The 6995-nt window shown below is 42.2% G+C and overlaps 1 protein-coding gene across 1 annotated transcript in view; it reads right to left on the bottom strand.

The window, feature by feature from the left end:
• The window catches only part of SH3KBP1 (SH3 domain containing kinase binding protein 1), a 370819-nt gene that overhangs the window by 237807 nt on the left and 126017 nt on the right, over positions 1 to 6995 (bottom strand). The gene's annotated exons all lie outside the window — the stretch shown is intronic.

Here is a 6995-nt window from a genome sequence, read left to right as displayed (position 1 = left end):
GCACTTGACTGCTAACCAGAAGGCTGGCGGTTCAAACCCACCAGCCACTCCTCGGAAGGAAGGTTGGGCAATCTACTTCAGTAGTGATACTGCCTCGGCAACCCCAGGAGGGGTCGCTATGAGTTGGGTCCGACTCGACAGCATATAACAACATGCTCCATAGCATGGGCTGAGCTCAGGAGCAAATAGACTAAATAAAAAGTTTCAAGGCCAGGACCGTGAAAACAGGTTATATTTAAGAAGTTGGAAAAGAAGAGTCAGCAAACTGTCACAGAGAAAAGCGGTGGTCAGGGTGATGAGGGCAAATAGAGAGGCACCAGAGGCAAAGCAGAGCATTTCCGGAAAGAGGTGATAATTGAAAGCGCTACCTGTCAAAAAGGAGTTGGGTGGAGGTAGTGTAGAGGAAGGGGGTTGACAGACCCAGGTTCAAACCCAAACTGCACTACTCATTAGAAGTGCAACCCTGAATAGTCACTTAACCTCTCTGAGCCTTGGGTTTTCCAACTGTGAAATGGAAATGATGCTACTTACTTCTTAGGATTGTTTTGAAGGTTATGTAGTTGTCTCTACAACACTTAGCATAGAAAACTGGGGTGACCTGACTACCAAAACCAAACTCACTGCCATTGAATCAATTCCAACTCAGAGCAACCTCCAGTGGGTTTCCAAGGCTGTAAACCCTTACAAGAGTAGACTGCCTCATTTTTCTTCCATGGAGTGGCTGGTGAGTTCGAACTACTGACCTTTTGGTTAGCAGCCAAATGTCTTAACCACCACACCATTCAGAGCTCCTTATGCCTGGCACAGAGCTCATCAAAAAATTCTTAAGACAAACCTTCAGGAAGGATAAAGGCTACCCATATTTTATATCATTCCTCTATCCTGGTGAGGTAAGTGCTATTTTCCTTGGCTGTGTCTCTATATTCATGAGGTCCAAAGGGAAAACAGAAGTTTCTAGAAGGATCTCTTTTTAGAATTTTCTAGAAAGACTAAGTTTAAATGACAGAAAAAGGTTATGAATTCCCTACTGGTTGTAGTATGTCTATCTTCAGCTACCAAATGCAACCAAAAATAAAGCAGGAGAAGGAAAGCTCTCTTACTAAAGCCATCATTAAGAGTTTCTATCTTCTTCAACAAACACTCACACACACACACACAGTGGAAATGAGATGGATTAACATACACGACATGTCATCTATAATTGTTAATTTTAAATAATGTCTTAGCTAGTGGTATGTAGAAGGGTGTTGGGTATTTATCATGTTATTCTAGATCTTTTATATATCTTTATTAAAATATTATTTTGAAATATTAAATGTCCTAAAACAAACTCATCTTTTAGCTAGCAGCCTTCAGCCATGATCTAAAAAGTTGGGGGGAATGGAATTGGCACCTAGGGCTTGCAATTCAATCCAAATTGCCCTGGACAATTTTATGACACACTCATCTAAGTAAATGAGGAGATGATACCAAAAAGCCCTTTGGGAGAAGTAGTGTTCTGAAGCCTGCTGAGCTGAATGCAAAGTGAACACACTTCTCACCACCCACCCAACTCCAGGGAAGCAAAGTGAGTAAAGACTGGCAAAAGCCCACATTGCCATGGAGCGGGTAAGAATGGGTGGTTTACCAAAGACAGAAACACTGTTTTCACTTCATTACTCAACAAAATCATCATGGGGCTAGAATTCTCCAAAGTTCTCCAGAAGCTTCTAACAGGTCATGTGGAAACCCGATTCACTGAACAAGTAAGTATCTGTTAACTATGGGAGCTAGAAAGGACTGTAGATGATATGCAGAATGGACCCTGATTCCTTCCCTGGGGACCCTGGGAAGGTTTGCAAAGAGGGGAGTGAGGATCCTTAAGCTTTTCAATGTTTCAAGAGACTTAATAGTCAAAATAAAGGTTAAAATGCTTTAAAACCAAAACCAAAAAACCAATCACTGCTGTCTAGTCGATTTTACTCACAGGGACCCCTCCTCGATTTTCTGAGGCGGTATCACTATGGAAGTAGATTGCCAAACCTTCCTTCTGAGGAGTGCCTGGTGGGTTTGAACCGCCAGCCTTCTGGTTAGCAGTCAAATTCCTTAGTCATGATGCTACCAGAGCTCCTTTGCTTTGAAGGACTATATATAAACAGTATTGTGTCCCTGATCTGAAGGACTAATTATGTGCTATGAAGATACAAGAATTTGTCATCCAAAGGGACAAAAACTTTTAGAGAGGGTTCCCAGATTTTAAATATTAGAAATTTCTCAACCTTTCAATTTGCAGCACAGAAGCTGACAGTTAAAAAGGTGAAATGCTCTTTCCAAGGTCACTAACAGCTGGTAGAGCTGAGAATCCAACATTGTCTCATCAATCCCAAAACGAAGGTCTCAGAATCATCCTGAGAAATCTAAGAGATGGAAAGGTAAATAACGGTTCTCCACCCTCAAGGAACCTACAGTCTAGTTCTGAGCCACTGGAAATGGGCAGGGCATCTGTCGAATTGCGTCAAGTCTTGCAAATTATCCTGGCCTCCCTTGCCTCTGCCATATGATCTTAGGGTACAAAGGCAGGCCATGAGGCCTATGTGGTTGTGTTTTGTTTCAGTACAAAGCTGACACTCAGCAGCTCTAATAAAAGATCACTTTCCATTTTCCACTTCAACCTTGGCTTTTGGTAAAATAAGTTCATATATCAATGCAAATAGATCAATACAGCTTATGATTTATGAAGATGTGGAGGGATGGAGAGACTGACCCTGTAGAGTCACCTAACTGATGCTCACCTCTTTTCCTCTCTGCCTTCTTGCCGCGAGTTTTTGGTCATTTTTTTAATTTATTAACGCCTCCACCAGAGAGGATCAGCAGGGAGTAAGAAGAGTGAAATAGCATGCTACATAGACCTCTCGACTAAAAGATTTATAGTAAAACTGCAGACTTAGAGTTAAGCCGTAAAAGGACTTCGGTGGGCCATCCTGGAGTTCAATGATCCGTGTTATCCCCACCAATCCTGCACAAACATAAACAAGAATGAATGACGCTCTCACACACAACTCTCTACACCTCAGAGACCTGCTCCAGGATGAGATGGGGATTAAAAAATGAGGCAGAGGGAGAGAAGGCCACACAGGGAGCCAGGGGAAAGGGAAGGGATTAAAGAAAGAGGGCGGGTCAGCAACAGTCCCTTCAATGTTGATGTGAACTGCAAGTGAATTCTGAGAAGGGCAGAGCACTACGGCCAGAGCATAGCAAGAAGAGTCTAAAATCTTTTTTAATGTCTGTATCCTGTACAAATTAGCTGCAGAATTTTTATTCCTGGTTTATCTTGGTTTGCCAATCCCTGCCCACACAGTGTTGTGAGGCACATCAGTAACTCAGTTAATTTTTCTCTTTGCACATAACTTCAAGTGTCTTACCTTTTCTCTCAACAATTTAGTCAAAAATAAATCACAGAGAAAGCTAATTTCTTAAGAGAAAAAAAAAATACTCCTACTGATATTATCAAAGAGTTGTTTTAAAACTTTTGAAAAGTCAAATATAAAACAATTGGTGTCATTTTTTCCTAAACATTTGTTAAAATATAAATATTAACAGCATGTTTACGTTCATTTGTTGGTTTTAGTCTGTCAAATAACATGACCCAGAAAAGGATTAAAAGAAATAAAGCGAAAACTCAGTGGCAAAACACTCCAGAAATCTGATTTTCCTTTGCAAAGGATGCCAATACTAAAGAATCCATCCCTGTCAGCTGCAGGAAGAAGGGAAGGCGAGAAGAGAGCCAGGGCACGGAGGGGCACAGGGCTCCTGGGCCCCTCACTGGTCCCCCATCTGGGATCCTCACAGGGGGTGCACTGGTAGTGCTCAGCCTTCCAGCTGAGCTGGAAGAGTTATCATCTTCAACAAGCAAACTGGAGGTGGTTAAAGGATTAAAAAAAAAAAAAAAAACCTGTTGCCATCGAATCAATTCAAACTCAAAGAGACCCTATGTGACAGAGCAGAACTGCCCCACAGGGCTTCCAAGGCTGCCAACTTTACCGAAGCAGACCGTCACGTCTTTTCTTCCGCAGTAGGTTCAAACCACTGACCTTTCAGTTAGCAGCTGGGCATTTAACCACTGCACCACCAGTGCTCCTTTGGAGGTGGTTACACAGGTAGGTTTTACTGAAATTGAAATCTTAAACACCCTAATGATTACTGATCACTCATAGCACTGGGTTCTGAACAACCCAAACTGACACCTAATCCCATAATCCAAACATCCCTTTTGATCAACCTTTTAATTTCCTCTCCCTGGCACTGACAAAGATGGCGATGAGTAACCGAACATCAGGGTATGAGAAGCCCAGAAGAGGCAGGGAAAGCTAAATCCTGGCCCTCAAACTCCAACAAAAAGGCAGGAGTGGATACATCGTTGTACACAAAATAAACTCAACTGTACACACTTTCACCTAGAAAACCTTGGGGTGGGGTGTAAAATCAAATACAGATTAAAATGACCACATAAAATCCTAAACTTTCCTTGCCCTGGATGCACTCTCTTTCATCTCATGTTACTCAAGTAAATGTGAAAAGTTAGGAGCCTTCTCTCAAGCAAAGAACAACCCTTATGGCTGAACTCCACTTCAATCTCTTTAACTGAAGATCTAGTTCAAATCTCCTCTAGTGTCTAGCGTCACAGTTAGCCTTCCCATCCTCTATTAGCAAGCCATGAGAAGGCCAGGCGCTGGGTCCAGCACTTTTCTCACCATGCACTCTCACAACTGGATACATAATAAATATCACCTCTCCCTCATCTCTCAGGAGTCAAAGGCCATCTCTCTGAATCAAAGTTACAGCTTTTCCCCTAAAATATGTAACTTAGTAAGCTTGGTTTACCTCTGGTAGTTTTCTTTTTGGTAACTTGCTTTTCAAAATGGTTGTTGTTGGGTGTCACCAACATGATTCCAAGTCTTAGTGGTCCCACGTGACAGAGAACAAAACTGCCTGATAAGGTTTTCCAGGCTGTAACTTTATGGGAACAGATCACTGTCTTTCTCTACTAGAGCTGGCTGTTGTTGTTGTTGTTGTTATGTGCCGTCGAGTCGGCCCCGACTCATAGCGACCCCTCCTTGGGTTTCCGAGGCAGTATCACTATGGAAGTAGGATTGCCCAACCTTCCTTCCGAGGAGTGGCTGGTGGGTTTGAACCGCCAGCCTTCTGGTTAGCAGGCAAGTGCTTTAGCCACTATGCTACTAGAGCTGGCTAGGTGGGTCCAAACCACTAACCCTTCAGTTAGCAGCCAAGTGCTTAAACACAGTGCCACCAGGGTGATTTCAAAAGGATCAGACTGTGTGAATACGTTGCTCTTGTTGTTGTCAGGTGCCACTGAGTCAATTCCAACTCACAGTGACCCTATGTACAACAGAATGCAACACTGCCTGGTCCTATGCCATCCCCACAATCCTTGCTATACTTGACCCCATCTTTGTAGCCACTGTGTCAATCCATCTTGTTGAGGGACTTCCCCTTTTTCTCTGACCTTCCACTTTACCAAGCATGATACCTTCTCCAGGAACGGTCCCTCCTGACAACATGACCAAAGTAGGTGAGACCAAGTCTGCCATCCTCACTTCCAAGGAGCATTCCGGCTGCACTTCTTCCAGGACAGATCTGTTTGTTCTTCTGGCACACCATGGCATCTTCAGTATTCTTCACCAACACCACAAATCAAATGCATCAATCCCTCTTTGGTCTTACCTTATTCATTGTCCAGCTTTCACATGCGTATGAGGCTACAGAAAATACCATGGCTTAGGTTAGGCGAATCTTAGTCTTCAAAGTGACATCTTTACTCTTCAACACTTTAAAGAGGCTTTTTGCAGCACATTTGCCCAGCGCAATACGATGTCTGATTTCTTGACCGCTGCTTCCATTGGTATTGATTGTGGATCCAAGTAAAATGAAATTCTCGACAACTTCAATCATTTCTCCATTTATTGAGATGTTGCTTATTGGTCCACTTGTGAGGATTTTGTTTTCTTTTTGTTGGAGTGTAATCTATACTATAGTCTCAGATCTTCATCAGTAAGTGCTTCAGGTCATGTTCACTTTCAGCAAGCAAGGTAGTGTCATCTGCATATCACAGGTTGTTAATGAGTCTTTCTCCAATCCTAATGGATGCCACATTCTTCTTCACACAGTCCAGCTTCTCAGATTTATTTGCTCAACATACAGACTGAGTAAGTATGGTGAAAGGATACAACCCTAATACATGTCCTTCCTGATTGAAACCATGCAGTATTCCCTCATTCTGTTTGAATGACTGCCTCTTGGTCTATGTGCAGCTTCCTCATGAGCACAAATAAGTGTTCTGGAATTCGTATTCTTCACAATGTTATCCATAATTTGTTATGATCCACAAAGTCAAATGCCTTTGCATAGTCAATAAAACACAGGTAAACATCTTTCCGATATTCTCTGCTTTCATCCCTCATTCCACGTCCTCTTCTGAATCCAGCTTGCATTTCTGGAACTTCTCTGTCAATATACTGCCACAACCATTTTTGAATTATCTTCAGTAAACTTGCATGTGCTATTACTGATATTTTTTGAAAATTTCCACATTGTGTTGGACCACCTTTCTTTGGAATGGGCATAAATATCAATCTCTTCCAGTTGGTTACTCAGGTAGGTGTCTTCCAAATTTCCTGGAATAAATGAGTAAGTGACTCCAGTGCTACATCTGTCTACTGAAACATCTCAATGGGTAGTCTGTCAATTCCTGGAGCCTTGTTTTTCACCAGTACCTTCAGGACAGTTTGGACTTCTTCCTTCAATACATTAGTTCTAGACCATATACTACCTCCTGAAAAGGCTAAACATTGACCAATTCTTTTTATTATTTTTTTATTATTATTATTGTGATTTGGGTGAAGATTTACAGAGCAAATTTACTTTCCATACAGCGGTTCACATATACTTTGTCTCATGACATTGACCACAGTTTACCACAATGCAACAGCTCCCCTCCC

The sequence above is a fragment of the Orycteropus afer genome, unplaced genomic scaffold, assembly GCF_000298275.1.
Source record: "Orycteropus afer afer isolate SDZICR_OR568_19922 unplaced genomic scaffold, OryAfe1.0 scaffold00404, whole genome shotgun sequence".
Lineage (NCBI taxonomy): Eukaryota > Metazoa > Chordata > Mammalia > Tubulidentata > Orycteropodidae > Orycteropus > Orycteropus afer.
This window is presented reverse-complemented; position numbering and strand designations above follow the sequence as displayed.